Source organism: Schistocerca nitens, chromosome 2, assembly GCF_023898315.1.
Source record: "Schistocerca nitens isolate TAMUIC-IGC-003100 chromosome 2, iqSchNite1.1, whole genome shotgun sequence".
Classification (NCBI taxonomy): Eukaryota; Metazoa; Arthropoda; class Insecta; order Orthoptera; family Acrididae; genus Schistocerca; species Schistocerca nitens.
The window spans coordinates 505,752,700-505,776,944 of NC_064615.1; the positions used below are offsets into that span (position 1 = coordinate 505,752,700).

Consider the following 24,245-nt stretch of genomic DNA (forward strand, 5'->3'; position numbering starts at 1 on the left):
CGAGACTCGAACTCGGGACCCTTGCCTTTCGCGGGCGTGAGTCGTGCTTCGGTAGCTCAGTTGGTAGAGCACTTGCCCGCGAAAGGCAAAGGTCCCGAGTTCGAGTCTCGGTCGGGCACACAGTTTTAATCTGCCAGGAAGTTTCATATCAGCGCACACTCCGCTGCAGAGTGAAAATCTCATTCTGGAAACATCCCCCAGGCTGTGGCTAAGCCATGTCTCCGCAATATCCTTTCTTTCAGGAGTGCTAGTTCTGCAAGGTTCGCAGGAGAGCTTCTGTAAAGTTTGGAAGGTAGGAGACGAGGTACTGGCAGAAGTAAAGCTGTGAGTACCGGGCGTGAGTCGTGCTTCGGTAGCTCAGTTGGTAGAGCACTTGCCCGCGAAAGGCAAAGGTCCCGAGTTCGAGTCTCGGTCGGGCACACAGTTTTAATCTGCCAGGAAGTTTCTTATGGGACTTAACTGCTAAGGTCATCAGTCCCTAAGCTTACATACTACTTAACCTAAATTATCCTAAGGACAAACACACACATCCATGCCCGAGGGAGGATTTGAACCTCCGCCGGGACCAGTCGCACAGTCCATGACTGCAGCGCCTGAGACCGCTCGGCTAATCCCGCGCGGCCCTAGCGTTTTGTCTGAGGATATTTCCGATTAAATGTCCATGACTCCGAACAAGTCAGTAAGAAAATTCTCCCAGGCAGTCGATGTTAGTGTCGGAACGGCCACACAGCTGTAAGGAAAGAAATTAGAACTTATCCCATACAAGAACTGAAAAATACTGATCATGTCAAGAGACAGCATTATTGTCACTGGTTCAAAGATTTCGTTCAACAAAATGGAAGGGATATTCTTAATGAAACGTTTTTGACTGATAAGGCGTGGTTTTATTTATCCTGGTACGTGAACTCGCAAAATTCTCGCATGTAGAGTACTGCAAATCCATTGTGTATTCATGAGGAACCACTTCATTCTGTGAAAGTAGGAGTTTGGATTGCAATTTCTAGACGTCGGATTGTGGGTCTCATATTTTTCAAAGAAACGATAAACGCACAACGATACTGCAGTGATATTCTGTACCAATTCATAGGAGAACTTGTGTTTAACTGAAATACTAAAGGTTACTTTCAACAAGATGTTGCAACCGCGTATACAGCTCGCGTTTCAATGTCACTGCTTGCTGATGGTTTTGCTGGTCGCATAATTTCACAGAGACTTCAGCGTCAACGATCGCCTGATCTAACACCACCTGACTTTTTCTTCTGAGGTGCAGGGAAAGCAACTGACTATAAAACCGTCCAAAATCCATCGAGGAATTGAAAACTGTAATATCCACGTTCACTGCTTCTGTTACAGAAGAAATGTTACAACTTGTGTTTGGAAACATGATTAGACGAATTGAATTGTGTATTCAACAACAGGGGGGACACTTTTAACATTTAATATGAAAATCTGCAAGTAAAAATGAATATGCAATAAATAAATAACTCAAACAGGTTAACGCACAAAATCCATACGTTTTTAAAGAAAAAACTACAAGACTGAACTGGTACAAACAGACGGAAAAAGACCTGAGAGAATTAGGGTCTCCAAATCTACATGACAGAAATGAAATCAGAAAAATCACAAACACACGGGGTTTTGAAGAAGAAGATAGAAAAACTAACCGACATATGTGGCCTACGCAAAGAAAGCTAGCTCATTCGTTGCTTATGAAGGAATACTGGGCGAAAATGAAGGCCAACAAATGTTGATTATCCGTGGTCCTAAGAGATCCACCCGTGAAGAAGAAGAAGAAAAAGAAATAACTTGTATGTCACTGAGTTTGATTTCGGTATATTCACTGCGGCATACGGCACGCGCGGCTAACAATCATACGGCACTGCGGAAAGACTTTTTGAACACCCCGTATTTTCCTAATATCCTGCCAATGAATCCTGCCACTTGTTTTACCTACGACTGAACCTATGTGATCGTTCAATTTCATATACCCAAAAATTGTTACCCACAAGTATTTCTGTTTCTTGACGGATTCAAATTGTGACTTACTGATACTGTAGTTTTATATTTCTGAGCAGTGAGAACGAGATTCTAGTCTTCGAACCACTTCGACATCGTATCAAGATCTGACGGAACACTTGTGTGGTTTTTTTTTTGAGAGAACATGTCGTTACAGAAATGTCGCACGTGGAGAGGAGAACAGTGTCACAATATCGAATATCGTAGACCGTTGAGTTTACCGTGTTCAAAGAGTCATACAGTATTACGACCTCCCCCCCCCCCCCCCCCACACACACACACACACCATAACATGTGGACCAACAGAACGATCATGTTCTACAGTCTTGCTGGGTGCAATACGTGTCCCCATCTTTCACCGTATGAGGGTATGCTATACAAATCTTTGGCACATTCGCCGTCAGGGTTATTGCGACTCTGCAATCCTTCCGTCACGTGCATCTTTTCTGGACTGCAACAGGTGCTGAGTTCTTTTTTTTATTGCTAACAATGCGCGACCGATTCCAACAGCGCATGTAGAGGAGGTCTGGAACGAGAGGATATTCGGCGAATGGACTGACCTGTCCGTTCACCCGGCTTACATCCCATCGAGCACTTATGGGATGCGTTGGAGAGATGTACTGCAGCTCGAGCACATGCACCAACGAAGATTCAGCAGTTGTGAACCGCGCTGCAGGAGAACCGTAACGCCCTCCCCCACAAGAATAACTCCTTACCAACCCTGTGGCCCTCACGGGGGCACGTGGCATGTTACCGTCTGTGGTGGTGTATTAAGAACCATACCCCTCCCCCGCCAGCCCGACCATTTGTACTGTCCACTGTCCGGGTGGCCACCACAAATCGCGTTGACTTCAACGTAAAGACAGTCTTTGAATAAAAGTGCCACTTCTGTTCGTCTCATTACGGTATTACTTTTAGTTATCTTCCGTAATACAGGGTGTTACAAAAAGGTACGGCCAAACTTTCAGGAAACATTCAAATGGTTCTGAGCACTATGGGACTGAACTTCTGAGGTCATTAGTCCCCTAGAACTTCGGCCGGCTAGGAAACATTCCTCACACACGAATAAAGAAAAGATGTTATGTGGACATGTGTCCGGAAACGCTTAATTTCCATGTTAGAGCTCATTTTAGTTTCGTCAGTATGTACTGTACTTCCTCGATTCACCGCCATGATTTCATACGGGATACTCTACCTGTGGTGCTAGAACATGTGCCTTTACAAGTATGACACAACATGTGGTTCATGCACGATGGAGCTCCTGCACATTTCAGTCGAAGTGTTCGTACGCTTCTCAACAACAGACTCGGTGACCGATGGATTGGTAGAGGCGGACCAATTACATGGCCTCCACGCTCTCCTGACCTCAACCCTCTTGACTTTCATTTATGGGGGCATTTGAAAGCTCTTGTCTACACAACCCCGGTACCAAATGTAGAGACTCTTCGTGCTCGTATTGTGGACGGCTCTGATACAATACGCCATTCTCCAGGGCTGCATCAGCGCATCAGGGATTCCATGCGACGGAGGGTGGATGCATGTATCCTCGCTAACGGAGGACATTTTGAACATTTCCTGTAACAAAGTGTTTGAAGTCACGCTGGTACGTTCTGTTGCTGTGTGTTTCCATTCCATGATTAATGTGATCTGAAGAGAAGTAATAAAATGAGCTCTAACACGGAAAGTGAGCGTTTCCCGACAAATGTCCACATAACATATTTTCTTTCTTTGTGTGTGAGGAATGGTTCCTGAAAGTCTGGCCGTACCTTTTTGTAACACCCTGTATACCCAGCAATTATTTCTATCCATTATGCAAGTTTCATTGAGCATGTTTCTTGGCAGAGGTGAATCACGTGAAAGTTGCTCTCGTCCTTAAGTTTCGCACTCCACTGTACTAGTTTGTCTTTAGATTCAGTTCTAGCACAACGTGCATGTGCAGAGCCAACAGATTCTCTAAAGATGAATAACGATGTTCTTTCGATATCAGTTTCGCACTGTCGTTTAGCGAATTATGAGCTTACCGACTATCAGGCCAGATTTGTTTTTCAATTCAAGACTTCGCTGCAGATAAACTCAATATGTCGTTATTAAAGGGACAAAATCCAGAAATGTAAAGTTATCTTCAGGTGTACCACAAATGCGTTTTTAAAGGATTACTGTTTACAAAATATATAAATGGTGTGGTGGATACCGCAGGAAGCTTTGTGAAGTTGTTCGCTGACAATGCTGTGTTCAAGAAGGATTACAGCTCCAGAGAACTATAACAAAACACAGAAAAATCTGCAGAGTGTCAACGATTGGCTGGAGGCAAAGGCAGTTGATTCTAAATATATGTAGCGTATTGCGTGTAAACTGGCAAAGATATCCTTCACCGTTAGATTACGCTGTTTGACATATGCCTCTGAAAACAGCAAAAAAAAAAAAAAAAACATTAGAATTTTAACCCATCCGCGACACACGTAGCTCCAAAACTCTCGTTCTAGAGTATCGTTCGTCGCTCTGGTACCTTTACCGGTTTAGAGTAACAGACGAGATAGATGACGTCCGACGAAGAGTGGCAAGTTGGACAACCAGTCCCACGAGACAGCGCCGTCGTTACGTGGGACGAGCTGGTTAACGTGATTTGCGCTTTCAGTGCTCTCCAGCAGCTGTTGTCGGCTTTACTTAGCTCCCAAACCATGCCGTTTCCTTACGAAATTCACGTGCGTGAAGTAGCTGCGTTAATTCTAATAGCGATTATCGAAGCAGAGCGGAGAAGATGGAATCGCCGATGGGTTGAACATCGAAATGCTGATAGAGGACCACTATATAATGCTGTATACGTACAAAGGTCTGAGATACACACTAGTAGAAGTTATACGTTAACTCAGTTGAATTTATTATTCTATTTTCGGTTGTAAATTGAATAAAGTTAAGGTGTAGTATCCAATATAACTTTGAGCATGCACAACAAATATATTCTCGATGTTGCATTGACTACCATTTGAAATAACTAATCAATAACTAATAACTAGTAAATACTTTACCACTTACATTTCAAGATCGAGATTCGTTTCGTAATTTCATTCGAGAAGAAGAGGAGTTTTTTAAGCTTCTCACCGTAGTTACAAAAGGTACTTACCGGCAAATTACAAACTCGAGGCAGACCGTAAACCATAGATAGGTATACATATTTTACAGAAAGTTTCGCAATATGAGAAACTGACAATGTGTAACCTATGTTTCCTTCAGACATAGACTGGCTGTTACGTTAAGATTTCTGGCCACTGGAGAAACATTCCAACCGTTGCCGTTTGCAAAATGAATTGCAGAAAAAACAATATTTGCAAGAAATAATGTCGACTTTTGAGATAATACTTCTATTAAATGAATAACGAAGATCCAAATCTTTTAGAAAACAGAAGCTAAAAAAAAAAAAAGTGAGGAGGTGCACGCGAACGTTCTATCCCTCTCCACAACTCATGTCTACACGTCGCTATCAGCTGTGTTTCAGCTCTAGAGAGCGCAACCAGGCCTGTGTATATTGCATACACTGTCTAAAGACTGTATCTACAACTCTCATTATTTGATATTTAATATACAAATTGTACCAAAAAGACATCACTTTTGATAGATCTCCATTGTGCCGTAGCACTGAAACGATATACTTTGGTAGCACACAAATTATATCTTTAAAACATCAACTACAGGAAGCCTTTACCTGCCGACATACAGTTTCTCGTCATTTTATTATAAGAAATCGTAGCTAAAACGACGCGTTTTCGAGAGATTCTCAATTTGCTGGTGCTTTTAAACAGCTTATATTCATACCACGTACTCGGTGAGAAAGAAAATCCACCAAATACGATTATTAAAGCTTTTTTATGGCCACGCAGTTTTATATGCCCCAAGAACAGCATGTGTCTTTCTTTTATTCGCTTAATTTGCGACGCTACTGGAGTTTAATTTTTTTCATGTTTGCAGCAGCAGTGATGTTAAAATAACTATGCATAACGTTGCACTCCGGCATTTGTTGGTTGTCCCCAGAGTGAATTTAAAACTGTTAAAGTTCTCTGTTTCATTTGTGTATAAGGGGTGGAAGACGTAAACCTGCCTACCAGTTCTAACTTTTCTGATTTTTTCGCCGTAGTCATTTCACAAGACATATGTGGCAGAAAGTACACTCCCGTGATTTGTTTTTTAAATGATGTCATCTTCGTCATCATCTATACTATTTATTATAATTTCCACAACTGCAATTTAGACCTTTAAATAGCTCAATCTATTGCGAACATGCTAGTTATTACAATTTCCACTGTTGAAATTTTAGACTTCTGAATAGTGCAGTCGATGGCGAACATGATTCAGCGAGACTGCACTCCTGAAACAACTGTGTCTCGTGATTTACTTGTCTGTTACGTGACAGCGTACACATTTAAGTTCTAAATTTGTGCAAAAGTTTTATTACTAGCCACAATTTTCACTCACTTAACGTTTGCTTCGGAAGATCATTGTTTCGGTTTTCTCTGTAGCTGTTCCCGTATCAAATTCACTGTTAAAATGGCTTATCTGTCATAGTTCGCCTTACATTTCAATCTCTGAGCTGGTTAGAAACGTTTTTCGCCAGCAAATAGCGTGCTCATAAGTTTACCGTCACGTACTACAAAAGCACCTGAGCTCTCCCTGTCAGCTTTCGGTAATTTCATCTATATGTAGCGGGTGCCCCAGCAGTCTTCCAAGATGCGACTCCAGGCGGATGTAAAAATGAATGTGCGCAACGGAGAATAATAAACGCTAAAATGAAGATTTGGCCCTGTCTGACTAACCCCTGAAGCAGATCTCAGGATCTCTTAATTCAATAAATTACAATGTAAACCTAAATGAATAATGAAGGCAACTAATCCTACTAAAAGATAAACGTTGTTCCTGCTTATATATTTATTGTAGATTTTAAAAGAAAAACCTTTAGATTACAAAGTTTCCATTTCCTAAGTAAAATTACTAATCAATTGCCCTACTCTGCCCCTTATTATGACTGCGCAGTCTAATATCAATAACGCGAAATGACTGACATCATCTACATACCGAACACTAGAAGACACTACTTTCAAAGATGATCTATGGTGGTGTGGAACCTAACGTGATCACAACTGTTTAGCTTTTATAGCCCTAATAAGCCGAAGCAATTTGCGATTTCACCGTATGTCCCGTGTCCGGTGCGTCGAAGTGATGGTTCTTGGTGGCCGAGCGGTTCTAGGCCTTCAGTCTGGAACCGCGCGACTGCTACGGTCGCAGGTTCGAATTCTGCCTCGGGCATGGATGTGTGTGCCGTCCTTAGGTTGGTTAGGTTTAAGTAGTTCTAAGTTCTAGGGGACTGATGACCTCAGATGTTAAGTCCCATAGTGCTCAGAGCCATTTGAACCATTTTTTGATGGTTCTCGTACGCGTCTACGACGATGGAAGAACTCTAGCCACAAATAAACTCTTTCAAACACTAGGGCGGTAGAAGGCGGTCCTCTGACTAACATACTCTAATACTGTCTTCTCCTCTCTGTATTGTACAGACGAGAAACGCGAATTCCCAGCCACAAGTACGGAGTTCAGATAATGTCTCAACGTAAGTATAGGCAGAAGAAGTGCTCTGAATTACTGAACGCTGCGTACCCAACGACGACTTCCAACCCGGAGGTCAAGTCCACAATCGTATAGGTTCGCAACACTTCAGTGCCTAACTGTTCTAAAAATCTCCTGAGGGCAAAGACAGCAAGTCCGTCTGTACCAACAAAAGCTGATATCGAGTGACAGTCACACACGGACGCTCACAACGGAAGACCACGTCTCTGCAGCGCTGGCTTCCCAGCAAGGCTTGGCTCCCCACCAACGTAATTCCGAAAACGAATCATATTCCCGAAACCGCGGAATTTATTCCTCTCTACAGATTCTTCCGAACGCCGACCAACCATATTTTAGTCTTTTGTCGTCCAGCGCCGAAAGTTTGCGAGGAAAAACCTATAGTCGTACAATGGTACGCTTCTGAGTAAAAATCCTTGGAAATAACCCAGCCTGTTTGGTTTCCGAGGTTCTGCTTCTTCGTTCCTCTCACCTGCGTCCAAGATTTTCAGCTTTCGGAAGTGTTATCCGGTTATCCTTCCCTCCCCTTCTACAATAGCGGCCAGCCGTCACCCTATTGTGCTCCAGAGCTCAGGTGCCACGACGTCCGTCAAGCTGCTTCCTGTGTTTAAGCAGGACCAACACCTCTGCGGGCCTTCCACCCACGCTTGAGTTCTTCCTGCCGTTTCATTCCCTCTGTCGTTCCTACCTCTACCAGTATGATAATAAAGACACTCCGTCACTTTTCATGCAATAAGCGTTAACAGTTATCTACTAGGCGTACGTGACAATGTCAGCCTCCTTTATATATTCATATATACGATGTACAACCTATCACATGATACTTAATTGTGTTTTTAGATCACGACAAAGTTTGTGGATGAGTTATTGTAAGGTGCGAAATTATAGCTACCTTACAGTCTATCCATTCATAAAGTATAAAATATGACATATAGACAAATACTTTTTATCTTGTACTGCAAGTGACATTTTTAAGTTTTTGTGTATGTACATACTTACTGTCACTTTGTTTGTAACAGGGGCTAGTGACGTAACAACAGAGGAATCGGACACCACTTGCAGGCAACATGTACCCGAAATAGGAGAGAGCCCAATGTGTCCTCTGGTGCCTGGAGGCACAGTCACCAAAAACAGTCCAGAGAAAATTCCAGATTGACTTCTTGGGACTTCTACAGCGTAACAGTAAGTATGTATGTACACAAAAACGTGAATATGGTACATGCAATTCAAAATAAGTATTTATCTATGTGTCATACTTTATCCTTATGAATTTAATCAGGGACACCTGTTACGTTTGATACGTCGCCGACAGAGTAAATTGGTGCCCAATTTTTTGGTGCCTACTATAATGCAGTCAACATATATTTTTTCTTATTCTTTTAACCTTACTTCTACACAGTAATTTTGCAGTGTCATTAAGACCCATTACTTCGTATTTTCCACTAGAATCGCAGTGCCTTTCTTTTCCTTCTCAGCCTTTTTATTCTAACAAATAAATATTATGTGATTTTAAACTCTGTTGACATTTTACACACCTCTGGAGCATGGATCACCTGATGTTGGAGGCAATGTACGCTGCCAAAATATACGTGACTTCTATGTTTCCGCTAACTACCTTCGTGTCTTCGGGAGGTTAAGCGTCTAGTCTCCCCGCTTACAGCTTCAAGGGGGATAGGCAGAGGTTCTGGGTTTTTGCAGTCAGCATTATCTGGAACAGGAACTTCCCTTCCCAGCTTGATGAGCCCAAAAGATGAGCTGCTTGAATAATTAAGCAGTTATATTCACAGAGCAAGGGAAATCAGATTGAAACACTGGCATCAGCCACTGAATCAAGACACCCAGAAACCGAGTATTCATGAGCATAAAATTAACACATGGCTTCTGTGCCTGGATTACGTTACATTTTCTATAAATGAGTTCTGTCTCTCATTCAGTGTGGAACAATGTGACGATATCTGGGCTGTAGTTTAGGACAAGCGTGAATAAGAAACTGTATGACACAACGTGTCCTTGGTGTATCCCTGCACTATCAGCCGTATTCTAGGGATCAAAATATTTCGAACTGGCTGCACGTGAGTTGAGCACCAAAGCGATTTATCGACCTGGCCACTCATTTGGGGAGGTGAATGGTTATTCGTGTGCACCGCAGTTTGCTTAATCACTGGGAGACACGCTAGCTCCTACACAAAAGAAGCACTGTTTTCTATTTTTAATCAATTTGGTTCTTAAGGACTCTCAAATCAGAGGTCGATGTTGCTCTATAGTTTAAAGGTCCAAACTCTCTTCGGGGAAGGGATTCATATTACCAGTAAATTGTGTATTCACTTGATCGGAAGTTTGTCTGTACAGGTGCAGAGTACAATAAAGGTAAAGGAGCCTTTTTGCTGTAGTTACAAGTGTATATTTAGATACTTTCAGTTGTATAGTGTTTATGTATGAAGTAGTGATAAGCAGTATTTCTAACTATAGCTTGCCGCAGTTGTGCTCATAGTTCCTCTGCCACTAATAATTTCCCTCCATTAATGTACTGTGTTTGATGCAATATACATTAAATAAACTGCAAACTGATGTCAATACAAGCGCGATTTGTCTCGCCTGAAACAGCGCTGCGCGATACGACGCAGTGGTTAAGAAACTGGCCAAGTATTCCGGAAGCACAGATTCAAGCTGATTTAGATTTTTCGTAGTTTTTACCAATCACTTCAAACGTAGGCCACAACGTTCCCTTCGATTTGTCTAGAACCGATTTCCTCCCACATCTTTCTAAGGACCAGGACCACGTATTTTAAACCATAAGCTCGTCTTCTTTTCGCGCGAACCTCTTAACTTTAAGCAGAAATGTAGCCGTAAGCAATAATGTGTTATTTAATTGGCTGCTTCATTGTTATATGTAGAGCAATCTTTGTTTGCTATTAAAATAAAATGGTTGTAGATTGGTTATTGCGACCTGGTGTGATGAAACCACCGACATTTCACTTTCACCCAAAGTACCGTCGTCGCCTGAATGACTCTGCTGAAGTTGTGTACTTATCTCATTACACATCTCCAGAACTGTAGCTGTCTTACGTAGAGAATCCAGTTCTTATAATATCAGTATCAGAGTGGCTCATATCAGAGGTAAGCAGCAGTGGATGAGTACTAAATTGTACTAACGGCAGAAGCCCTAGTAGCTGCCTGTATAGTGTACATCGTCGTTCTTGTGTGCGAGCTCTTTTAACGCTCCAAACCACTCTCCTTAGGTCCTTAAGGGACGCTTCACTATTCAGTTTTATTGGAATAATTTGGAAGTTTTCTTTATTATTCCAGAAGTTTCCTTTCTTCCTTCCTCATCTGCCATTGGTTGGCCCCTTTCGTAATAAGAACTCAGACAGAAATCTTTTCAAATTGTCCTGCCACTAAGTAGTCATTGCATCTGATGGTGTAGGGTCGGCCGGAGTGGCCGCGCGGTTCTAGGCGCTACAGTCTGGAACCGAGCGACCGCTACGGTCGCAGGTTCGAATCCTGCCTCGGGCATGGATGTGTGTAATGTCCTTAGGTTAGTTAGGTTTAATTAGTTCTATGTTCTAGGCGACTGATGACCTCAGAAGTTAAGTCGCATAGTGCTCAGAGCCATTTTTTTTTTTTTTTTTTGACGGTGTAGGCATCGTACTTCAAAACATGAACGTCATTGCTCATCGCACCCTCTCAGCAGCGTATTTACGTTACTCAATTCAAATATGAGAAGTCTGGACCTCATGCAATTCCGTTACTCAGATGAAAATTCAGAAGTCTGGATCCCATGCAATAAATAATTTCTGAGTCTGGTTTGATGCAACTCTACGTGAGCAAACCTCTTTCATCTCAACATAGCTACCGCAACATACATCCGTTTGAACCCTCTTACGGTATTTAACCCTTCGTCTCCCTCAACAATTTCCCCTCCTTCTCCCCCCCCATTACACATTTCCTTCCATTGCCAAATTGATAATTTCTTGATTCCTGAGGATGGAATGCGTCTATCAACCGGACGCTTCTTTTAGTCCAGGTAGGCCATAAATTACTTTTTCCCCATTCGATTCAGTATCGCCTTGTATGCAATTCGATCTATCGGCCCATCTAATTTTCAGCGTTCTTCTACAGCACTAAATTTCAAAAGCTTCTTCTTATCTGAATTGCCTATAATCCATGTTTCACTTCCTAACGAGGCTACATTCTAGACAAATACCTTCGGAAAAGATTTCCCAATTAATGTTAGATGTTAATATATTCCTCTTTTCCAGACACGCTTTTCTCGCTGTTGTCAGTCTGTATTTTATATCTTTCCTGATTCGGTCATCAGCAGTTACTTTCTGCTCAAACAAACAAAATTCATCTACTACTTTCAGTGTCTCACATTCCAATCTAATTCCCTCATCGTCGCCTTATTTAAATCGGCTACATTCCATCACCCTTGTTTTACTTTTTTTAGTATCTTATAACTGTATCTATTTAGTATCTTATAACTGTTTCTAGCCGGCCGCTGTGACCGAGCGGTTCTAGGCACTTGAGTCCGGAAACGCGCTGCTCCTGCGGTCGCAGGTTCGAATCCTGCCTCGGATATGGATGTGTCATATCCTTAGGTTAGTTAGGTTTAAGTAGTTCTAAGTCTAGGGGATTGATGACTTCAGATGTTAAGTCCTATAGTGCTTAGATCCCATAGTGCTTAGAGCCATTTGAACCATTTGAACTGTTTCTGTTCACCTCATTTTATGGTAACCTAATTCTATCAGTATCACCTGGTCCTATCAGTATCACCTGATTTAATTTGACTACATTCCATTACCCGTGTTTTACTATCGTTGAGTTTGATCTTATACCTTCCATTCCCTATTGCTCTTCCACCTCTTTAACCGTCCCTGACAGAATTACAATGACACCGGCAAACCTTAGAATTTTTATTTCTCCTATTTTCTTCAGTTCCTATCCATTCCGTTCTATTCCTCTTCTAACTCCTCAGCCATTCCTGACGAATCACAGTGTCATAGCAAACCTTAGAATTTTTATTTCTTCGTCATGAACTTTAATTCCCTCTCCAATTTTGTCCTTAGTTCCCTTCACAGCTTGCTCAATGTATAGATTAACATCAGGGTAGGCTAGAACCCTGTCTCACGCCCTTCTCAACTATAGCTTCCTTTTCATGTCCGAATCTTTAACTACAGTCTGGTTTCTGTACAATTGTAAATAAGTTTCCGCTCCTTAATTTATCCCTCTTACCTCCAAAATTTCAAAGAGCGTAGTCCAGTAAACTCTGTCAAAAACTTTCTCTAAATCTACAAATGCTTTAAACGTAGGTTTGCCTTTCTTCAGTCTTCTTCTAAGGTAAGTCGTAAGGTTAGGATAGCCTCGCGTTTTCCCACATTGCTTCGGAACACAAACTGATCTTCCCCAAGGTTGACCTCTAATAGTTCCCTCCATTCATCTGTAATTAATTCGTGTCACTATTTTGTAATGATGACTTATTAGGCTGATTCACACCTGTCAGCACTTGCCTTCTTTGGAACTGGAATTATTATATTATTTCTGAAGTCTGTGGGTATTTCGCCTGTCTTGTACACCAGGGTGGAATAATATTATCTTGTCTGGCTCTCCGCAGATTCCCAATAATTCTCAGGGAATGTCGTCTCCTCCAGGGGCCTCGTTTCCACTTACTGTTAGTTCTTTCAGAGCACTGTCAAATTCATCCCGCAGTGTCGTATCTCCCATCCCAACTCCACCTGCTCCTTCTTTTACTTCCGTAATATTGTCATAGGTACAATTAACGAAAATTAAAAACAGCTCGATGTTGCTTTCACTGTTATGCGTGCCAAGATCTGCTGCTTTGCTGCTTGAAAATACCATTATCACAATTTTTCACTGGATAGCACATAACTGCACAAACGCAAACTTATCTGAAGATAAATGGCAACGCGATAATGTAGAATTTTCAGAATTCGTTCTGCCACACGTTGGCTAGTTTTCATGACCAAAATATAACATTGTTGTATAAGATGACATTCCGGCTACGGACTAACCTCCTTGTGCAGCGTGGATACGTATGCCAATAGATACGTTGGCGGTGACGGGCTGTTGCAGTAAGTAAGTATTCAGGTCGTTAAAAATTATTATGGGTGAGTGCCCTCAGATCACTTTCATGCACTTAATACATTGGGGTGGGGGAGGGGCGAAGCTCACATTCTAATGCACTGTAGGAAAATGATTGAGATGGCGTGGCTGCTGTCCGATTGTGATAAATGCACACGCAAATCACTACTGAAAGGTGAACGTCATCGACTCTTCACATCTCGTTACGGGACATTTCGCATTAAGCCACAGTATAATGTTATGTACAGCACGTCCACAGATTAACACCATAAAATGCGCTACTCGAACGAGTATTGCAACCAGCAATTACATTTAATACATTCTCGAAGAGCGTGAGTGATAGAGAAGCTAAACAGACCCTATTTTACAATGTTTGGATGAACTTCAGCTAGAATTAATTCATGTTATTAACTAAATTGTAGATTATGATCCTCATATTATTATCTGTATTCTTAAATGAACGCTCGCCTTTGCCTCATGTGCAGTATTGAACATAGAAGGTAACACAAATTAATAGGCAATTTTGCAACGTGTTGTGGCAACACTGCGACGTAGCTGGCACCGAATGATATATAGAATGCTGCTCGCACTGTCTTCCTATTTAGTAAACAGGAAACCTGATGCAATGAAACGGTGTGCAGCGTGACTTTGCGGTAAAAACTTATTACAAGATTGCAAGTGTGGAGGCCGCGCAGCCGGCCGATGTGACCGAGCGGTTCTAGGCGCTTTAGTCCGGAACCGCGCTGTTGCTGCGGTCACAGGGTCGAATCCTGCCTCGGGCATGGATGTGTGTAATGTCCTTAGGTTGGTTAGGTTTAAGCAGTTCTAAGTCTAGGTGACTGATAGATGTCAAGTCCCATAGCGTTCAGAGCCATTTGGAGGCCGCGCATCGAGAATTTCGGAGTTATTTCAACATCGGACGGCATACAATCAACACCTGGGTCCGCAGTTCTGAAGCTACGGATTGTGCAGTGAAGAAGCCAACCTGCAAGGAGACCCCGAACCACTCATAAGGGAGATAATATCGAGGCTGTGCGAACTGCTTTCGTAAGAAGCTCACAGCGCTCTGTTCGTCACGCAGAGTCCCTACAGTTGCATCACTTGAGTGTTCAACGAATACTGAGAGTGGATTTAAAGTTCCATTCGTACAAGCTGCAGATCGTTCAGCGACGTCAACCTGGTGAGTAGACAATTTTCTGAACGCATATTAGCGGAAGTGCGCGACGACGACAATTTCATTAACAACTTGTGGATGTCCAGCTCGGTGACTTTGTCAACAGACAGAATTTTCGCTATTGATCTCAACAAAATCCACGTCAGCTACACGAGCGTCCACTGCACACCTGTTTGGTCCGCCATGTCATCGATTGGCGTTATAGGTCTCCCATCATTTGAAGATGGTGATGGGTGAGCAACCACTGTAGCGTCTGTTCGGTACGTTGCCATGACATAAATTTGCGCATGAACTGTCTCATTTTCCTGGCAACAGTTGGTTTCGTCATGACGGAGTAACGGCACATATGGCATGGATATCAATGGGATATGTGCGACTATTGTTTGGTTACCGTTTCATTTCGAGGCACGGTGACACTGCATGGCCCCCAAGATCGCCTCAGCTGACAGCGTGTTGTTTTTCTTCTGGGTCCGTCTTAAAAGCGCGATTTACCATACTCGACCTGCTACCACCGAAGAACTTAAAGCAAGAACATGAATGAAATATGGATTCCTATTGAAATGTTAGGTCGAGCCATGCATAAAAAACATTCCTATCAGGCTGCAGGAGCGTGTGCGCCGAGGGAGACCTCATCTATAGGGCGTAATATTCAAGAAATAAAAAGCATGTGACATTCGACAACTGACATACCTAAATATGTGCAAAGAAACTGTGCTCATCCATTACCCTCCATTCCAAAATTTTCCGTTCTTTTGAGTCACCTTGTAGTAAGTATGATTCAGGACACCAGTATAGCAAGCCTTTGCTGAAATTATGTGCTGCATCTCTGAATAAACCAAAGATCGTCTAAGTTACAGATCAAAAGGTACATTCTGTTGTTATCTTCTCTATTCTTCCAAAGTCTACAGATATTCTACGGCGAAGATTGCATTGGACAATTTTCCATGGCAGAAAGGATGTAGTAGTTATACCCTCTGCGTAGGCGAGATTGCTAAGACTTGCAAGTGAGGTGGCGCTTGATGTAGGGGTAGTCGGTTGGATATGATAGATTGAAGAATTTTCAATGGAAACTACCATTAAGGACGGACAGGTGGCAGTGAACTTTTGCTGGCCACCATATTCTGCCCTCTGTCCATGGTTACAATGAAACCTTCCACAAAGTCTTATGGAAGCAGGACGTAGTATATTGCATACGATGATACGTTTTTTGTAAGGTTAAGTCTCACGGCAGGCGTTGATTTAAATCGAAATACTAAAGCGGCAGTAGATGGTCCATAATTTTTTTCAGCATTTAGTCATCCCACAATCAGGTGAAACAAATTGTGCACTTTTGGTATTTGTGTTCGTCACATCAAGTAAACTACTACACCAACAAGGCCATATTGGTGGAGAACGTTAACAGAGAACTACATCATGCAGCATTTGTAAGCAGCTGGTTATTTATAGGACTACTTCAGTTTTAGAAAAGGATATGTGACAAATAGTACAAGTAAAGTAATAAGAATATTTAGTGAGATATATTTTTCAGAATGAACCCAGCTCACTCTTCTGAAGACGTTTATTAGTGCAACACGTGTAATTTTCTCACCCGCACTTTTCCTGCCTTCACTATAGATATATATTACTTCAAAATGTGAATGTCGAAGCACTCTCAGTTGTCTCCTTACGGTGCTGAAAGCATAAATGCACATATAATAATAACTGCTATGGTTTCTGCTATCATTCACACAGATTCGTAAAAGACGTGATTATTCGAAAAGCAAATACAACTCGACGATCCTCCCATTGTTACGCATGCTACTTTCCGTGAGCAGACAGCATAAAATTACCATTATGACGTTTAAGCGTAGGTGGTTTCTAGCGGTGACACACAATTGCGCAAGCGGAAGCGCGCGCGCTTGTGTGTTTGTGTGTGTGTGTGTGTGTGTGTGTGTGTGTGGCGGTGTCGGCCGGGCGGTGGGAGGAGGGGGGGGGGGGGGGGGGGAGTATACGGGCTACGGGCTCTCAACGGCGAGCTTATCAGCGTTGAGTTTCTTAATGTTCACGAGTTTCAGATTATGCTTTCGTTGTTATTAGCAGTACTGATATATTCATATTCAGCTTTAACTACTGGTGTCAAGTACTATATGTTGTAGGGCTTACGAACCAGCGTGTAAGTTAAGAACTACTGATTTAAGCTTTGTCTAAAGTAATATAGGCTGCATCCTTAATCGAAACGGGAGTCGTGTTGCTACAAAAAAAGTGCAAATTTTCAATAAAATTAGTTCATTAGAGTGGTTCCTGTTTTACACATTTATGTATGGCTCTAAGCGTGTCCGTTTCTTCCGTCTGCGACGATTTGAATGTAGGATACCTTACTGGTACGTTCTCCGATTTCTCCTGCACTTTTGTAGCGTCGTCTTCTTTTTATTGTGTGTATCAGAACAACGCGAAAGTAGCGCATATAGCCAAATACGTAACAGAGATTTGTTGTAGCTTTCCAACATCCACTGGTCAATCATAACCTTTTGTCGACCTCCCTACGCAGTAAAAATGTTTTCGCGAAGGGCACGCAATGACTGGGAGACTGGGGAATGTCGCCGATTTTGCCGATTTCAACAAATACAGGATTGTGTTGCTCCTACAGATGGGATGCCTGTCGAACTTTTCAGTAGTGACGTCATTAGCAGTAGTAGGCCTGCGTGCTCTATGAAAGAGGACAGTTAGCAGTCGCGGTACAGCTGAAAGCGGGTAGGGGACAAGTGCTTCACAGCACAAACTCATGGCACGTCGTTGTACAATCCTGATCAGGTACAGTGACGCGCATCGCTCATGGCTGATCGTAAAATACTGTATACGTGTATCGGGACAGTTCCTGTGTTATGTCAGATGTTGATACCTTCCTCCATTCTTGAAACAACTGCTCCAATGTGCCGTCTTTAATTATTCTCTGTCGACAAAACGTTATCCTCTCCCTCGACGTTCATTTAACAAATGTGTGACCATTGAAATTAGAATAGTATGACATTTTTCTTACCATACCACAACGATGTCCTTTATTCATTGTCGAATTAATCGAAAGTTCATTCTGATTACGCACAGAAACAAATAACATGACAAAGTCCACAAGCGATTCATACGGGAGAGATATGGAAGCTGAATTTCTTGGAATCTAAGACGTTATACAAGCGTAGTTTTACTTTTCCTGTGTTAACGGATGACCTTTGCGGAAAATGGTGCCAGCATACGAGGTGTGTAACGAAAGTAAAGAGACTGACGGCACTGCGAGCGATCTGGCAACACTTTGTTGTTCTACTTGTGTAGACCAGTATCTTCATTCCTTCCAGATGCTCAGTCCGAGTTTCAGCTCCGTACAGCCATCACATGATTTTTGAGAGCGCCTTCAGTGAAGTTGCGTTTTTGTTGTGTGTTACGAAAATGGAACAAAGTTATGCCATCAAGTTTTGTGTTAAACTAGGGGAATCCGCGAGTATGTCCTGTGAAAAGTTGAGACAGACTAATGGAGGACATTCCTTATCAAGAGCACAAGTTTTTCGCTGGGACAAATCATTTTCGAAGCGTCGAGAAAACTTTGAAGATGAATCTCGCTAAACGAGACCTTCAACTTAAAACACCGACGAAAACGTCGAACGTGTGCGTGCTCTTGTGAGATCAGACCGACAGTTAATAATAAGGATGATGGGCAGCCTGTTAAACACTTTCACCGTACATCAAATTTCGTAAAGGTGACGTGAAGGAAATGTGTGGAAGGACGTCCGAAGACTGAAATACCGGGTATATTATAAACATAATATGTACACCGTGTCTTTAATATAGCCCACAAAAAGGAGTCGCATGTGTCCAGATCGGGGGAATACGATGGCCAATCGAGGCTAATGACAGTGGCCTCTGGGCACCCCAGAGCCAAAATGCGGTCCCCAAAGTGCTCCTCCAGGAGATCAAACACTATCCTGCTTCGATGGGGTCGAGCTCCGTCTTGCATGAACCACATCTTGACGAAATCAGGGTCACTTTGGATAATGGAGATGAAATCCTCTTCGAAAACCTTCGCGTACCGTTCGGTAGTCACCGTGCCATCGAGGAATATCGCACCGATTATTCCGTGACTGTGCACAGTCACCTGTTGAGTTTGAAGAGACTTCTCGACCGCGAAGTGCGGATTCTCTGTCCCCAAAATGCGCCAATTTGCTTATTGACGAACCCTTCCAATCAAAAGTGGGCTTCGTGGCTGAACCAAACCATGCACGCGCTTACTAATTCCCATCATGCCTCGTGGCCAACCGTGCAGTTTGAACGTGCTAACGCAAACCGTTCAGAAGTTATGACGATTTTATTTCATACAGTTCTGTAATTGTCACCCTGTATCTCGGCTGTACGGTACAAAATGGCTCTGAGCACTATGGGACTCAACTGCTGTGGTCATCAGTCCCCTAGAACTTAGAACTACTTAAACCTAACTAACCTAAGGACATCACACACATCCATGCCCGAGGCAGGATTCGAACCTGCGACCGTAGCAGTCGCACGGTTCCGGACTGCGCGCCTAGAACCGCGAGACCACCGCGGCCGGCTGTACGGTACAGGCTGGATGCTGTTCTGTATCTCGTGACAAAGGATGTTAACAAAGTAATGAAATAAATATTTAGTCTCAGCGGATAGTGTCAATATAAGTGACTGAAAGGTAATGCCAACGACAGACCAGTGAGTTTTTAACGCCGCTGAAGCAGCCTCCAGCTCCTAGCATAACGCTCTGAGTACGATTATATAAGCCTTACTGAGTCTGAGAAAAGCTTGAAAACTACTTCATAAAATTAAAGTGATATCTCATAAGGTACTGCTCACAGTTATCTCTAGTGATATTTCATTCGCTTGTACTAGGCTTTAAGGCACAACTGACACCTCAGTTAATTTCATGCAAAAATCTGCTACTCTTAACCCTAAAAAAGGTCACCGTCAGAAAGCGAAGGTCAGGTTAATATCTGTTGCTTCCTGTGGGAAGCGATCCGTGGCAGAAAACAGAACGACGCATGGGGCGTTTGTAAACAATTTGTTATTACAAATACTTTCCGCAAGACGGCTAACGTCATAATTTTGTAGGATAAAACACATCACTTGTAGTTCAATAAATTTTAGAAACTGTAAATAATTAAAAAATAGTCTTCTCTCACCCTTATTGGTGTTATGGGAGTCCATCAGCCCTTGATTTTGGAAAGAACGACGTTACGGTCATGCTGGATGCGACTTCCCGGTACGAAGGCTTTTTAGTCAAGAAAATGCATGCGACAAGATTTAGCAATAGTCGTGATGAAGGGATTCACGGCTTTATTTGCAACTGTGGTTCAATATACACTCCTGGAAATTGAAACAAGAACACCGTGAATTCATTGTCCCAGGAAGGGGAAACTTTATTGACACATTCCTGGGGTCAGATACATCACATGATCACACTGACAGAACCACAGGCACATAGACACAGGCAACAGAGCATGCACAATGTCGGCACTAGTACAGTGTATATCCACCTTTCGCAGCAATGCAGGCTGCTATTCTCCCATGGAGACGATCGTAGAGATGCTGGATGTAGTCCTGTGGAACGGCTTGCCATGCCATTTCCACCTAGCGCCTCAGTTGGACCAGCGTTCGTGCTGGACGTGCAGACCGCGTGAGACGACGCTTCATCCAGTCCCAAACATGCTCAATGGGGGACAGATCCGGAGATCTTGCTGGCCAGGGTAGTTGACTTACACCTTCTAGAGCACGTTGGGTGGCACGGGATACATGCGGACGTGCATTGTCCTGTTGGAACAGCAAGTTCCCTTGCCGGTCTAGGAATGGTAGAACGATGGGTTCGATGACGGTTTGGATGTACCGTGCACTATTCAGTGTCCCCTCGACGATCACCAGTGGTGTACGGCCAGTGTAGGAGATCGCTCCCCACACCATGATGCCGGGTGTTGGCCCTGTGTGCCTTGGTCGTATGCAGTCCTGATTGTGGCGCTCACCTGCACGGCGCCAAACACGTATACGACCATCATTGGCACCAAGGCAGAAGCGACTCTCATCGCTGAAGACGAAACGTCTCCATTCGTCCCTCCATTCACGCCTGTCGCGACACCACTGGAGGCGGGCTGCACGATGTTGGGGCGTGAGCGGAAGACGGCCTAACGGTGTGCGGGACCGTAGCCCAGCTTCATGGAGACGGTTGCGAATGGTCCTCGCCGATACCCCAGGAGCAACAGTGTCCCTAATTTGCTGGGAAGTGGCGGTGCGGTCCCCTACGGCACTGCGTAGGATCCTACGGTCTTGGCGTGCATCCGTGCGTCGCTGCGGTCCGGTCCCAGGTCGACGGGCACGTGCACCTTCCGCCGACCACTGGCGACAACATCGATGTACTGTGGAGACCCCACGCCCCACGTGTTGAGCAATTCGGCGGTACGTCCACCCGGCCTCCCGCATGCCCACTATACGCCCTCGCTCAAAGTCCGTCAACTGCACATACGGTTCACGTCCACGCTGTCGCGGCATGCTACCAATGTTAAAGACTGCGATGGAGCTCCGTATGCCACGGCAAACTGGCTGACACTGACGGCGGCGGTGCACAAATGCTGCGCAGCTAGCGCCATTCGACGGCCAACACCGCGGTTCCTGGTGTGTCCGCTGTGCCGTGCGTGTGTCATTGCTTGTACAGCCCTCTCGCAGTGTCCGGAGCAAGTATGGTGGGTCTGACACACCGGTGTCAATGTGTTCTTTTTTCCATTTCCAGGAGTGTAGTTCGAGGGTGGAGCTGTACAGATCTGCTTTCATACTCATTAGTTAATTTAGCTGAAGAAATAGTTACAGTCTGCGATCGTACAGTCAAATAGTCTAAGTTTTGGAAAGTTATGCGAATTTTTAAAACATAACACGTTGGAATGAAATGCAACAACGAAAAGGGTAATTATCTACTGATAAAAGGATACACACGACACCACAAGTTTATGTTGAACAAACTGATCCAGTAAATCATTTCAGAGAAAAACGTAGGAATGGTGGTCCTACAATAATTCAATTTAACAAGAAATAAAATAATAAAATATTCTACTTCAGTAAAGCTTGTGTGAATGCGTACCTAGAATTGTGGAAGGTTCCCCAGATATCACTGAATCGTCACTAGTCCGCGAAAAGACCAAAGTTCTACACTTCTGAACTTGACACAAATAATCGCCAACTCATATACTAATATAGACCACTATGTCGATCCAAAACAGCAAGTAAATAAAGTTAAAGTTCTATAATGCACATCCCATGATCTTCGTGAACTGTTGGAAATTCCCGCTAACTCTGAGAACCAAGGTCCCGCTTGACTCAGAGTTTATCAAAGCATGAGAGAATTTTAGAGTATTCACACGGCGCTTGCCGCCCAGAAACCAACACTTTGCCGCACTATCAGCTCCTCGAAGCGTTACCTGAACACTGCTCTACCCGAATTCTGACTTCCGAATCCACTGCCGGATCCCGAATGTCTTTCCCAACAGCGACTCCACTACCTAGAATGCCTGAGAGACAGTCTTCTCGAGCCAATGGGATCTAGCGTCCCCCACCAAAATTGCCCAACTTACTTAAAATAACACAAAACAGACCATCATTTGGATAATAATAATTTCTTGACTTGACATATGACTTAAATACAAGCTATTTCTCTTCCGGTTCCAATTAGACCAAACACAATATTCGACTTATAAAGGTTTAGATACAAACATTTAAAACGTGGATCTTACGTACACTTGCATATGACAAAAAAATAAATACACACGTTAAAACATACGAAGCGATAAATTTGATCCGCTCAATTGATAAGTCTTTTCATGCTCTAGCTAGTGATGGTATCAAATCATATGAACAATTTATCATTTTTAAGTTTCAAGTGTTTTTATTACCCAGACGCATTAACTTTCAGTTATATAAATCAGAAAACAATTAACAGCCCAGACAAATGTAACATGGAGACATTATGAGAAATGCTGTACTGCATTCATTTGTTGTGTGACTGTAGGGAATATGACGATCTGAAACATTTACACAATTAAAAATATTTAAAATACATTGTAATGCATTAAATATAGTATGTACAAATGCGTAGATTTCTGTCATAATAGCTGTAGTGCTACGCTATTATCCAACATCTTGTTTGTCACGGTCGTACTGACTTTTCAAAATTTAATAATTTTCAGTGACTATTGTAAGAGCGTTCTCTTACTGTGACCACCTAACTTCTGTAATTGTTGTGATAATTATATTACTAATGTTACAATAAATGCACCTCAGTGCTGAGTGTATGGTGATATGGTTGGATATGTTTTTTGTGGTCTTCAGTCTTAGAGACTAGTTTGATGCACTTCTCCATGCTACTCTATCATGTGCAAGTCTCTTCATCTCCGAATAACTACTGCAACCTACGTCCTTCTGAATCTGCTTAGTGTATCCATCTCTTGGTCTCCCTCTACGATTTTTACCCTCCACGCTTCCCTCCAATATTAAATTGGTGATCCCTTGATGCCTCAGAACTTGTCCTACTAACCGATTCCTTCTTCTAGTCAAGTTGTGCCACAAATTCCTCTTCTCCCCAATTCTATTCAGTACCTCCTCAGACCGAGCGAGATGGTGCAGTGGTTAGCACATTGGACTCTAATTCGGGAGAACGACGGTTTAATCCCGCGTCCGGCCATCCTGATTTAGGTTTTCCGTGATTTCCCTAAATCGCTCCAGGCAAATACTGGGATGGTTCCTTTGCAAGGGCATGGCAGACTTCCTTACCCGTCCTTCCCTAATCCGATGACCGAGCGAGGTGGCGCAGTGGTTAGACACTGGACTCGCATTCGGGAGGACGACGGTTCAATCCCGCGTCCGGCCATCCTGATTTAGGTTTTCCGTGATTTCCCTAAATCACTCCAGGCAAATGCCGGGATGGTTCCTCTGAAAGGGCACGGCCGACTTCCTTCCCCATCCTTCCCTAATCCGATGAGACCGATGACCGCGCTGTCTGGTCTCCTTCCCCAAACCAACCAACCAACCTAATCCGATGAGACCGATGATCTCGCTGTTTGGTCTCTTCCCCCAAACAACCCAACCCAGTACCTCCTCTTTCTACATCTACATGGTTACTCTGCAGTTCACACTTAAGTGCATGGAAGAGGGTTCATCGAACCATTTTCATACTACTTCTCTACTATTACACTCTCGAATGGCGCGTGGGAAAAAGGAACACCTAGATCTCTGATTTCTCTTATTTTATTATAATGATCATTTCTCCCTGCGTAGGTGGGTGTCAACAAAATATTTTCGTATTCGGAAGAGAAAGTTGGTGTCT

The 24,245-nt window shown here is 43.2% G+C and overlaps 1 long non-coding RNA gene across 1 annotated transcript in view; it reads left to right on the top strand.

Annotated features, from left to right (window-relative positions):
- Positions 1-24,245, top strand: part of LOC126236483 (uncharacterized) — a 102,887-nt gene that overhangs the window by 26,063 nt on the left and 52,579 nt on the right. Inside the window, exon 2 of the long non-coding RNA XR_007544922.1 lies at positions 8,646-8,808. This is a non-coding gene — a long non-coding RNA (uncharacterized LOC126236483). The remainder of the gene's footprint in view (positions 1-8,645; positions 8,809-24,245) is intronic.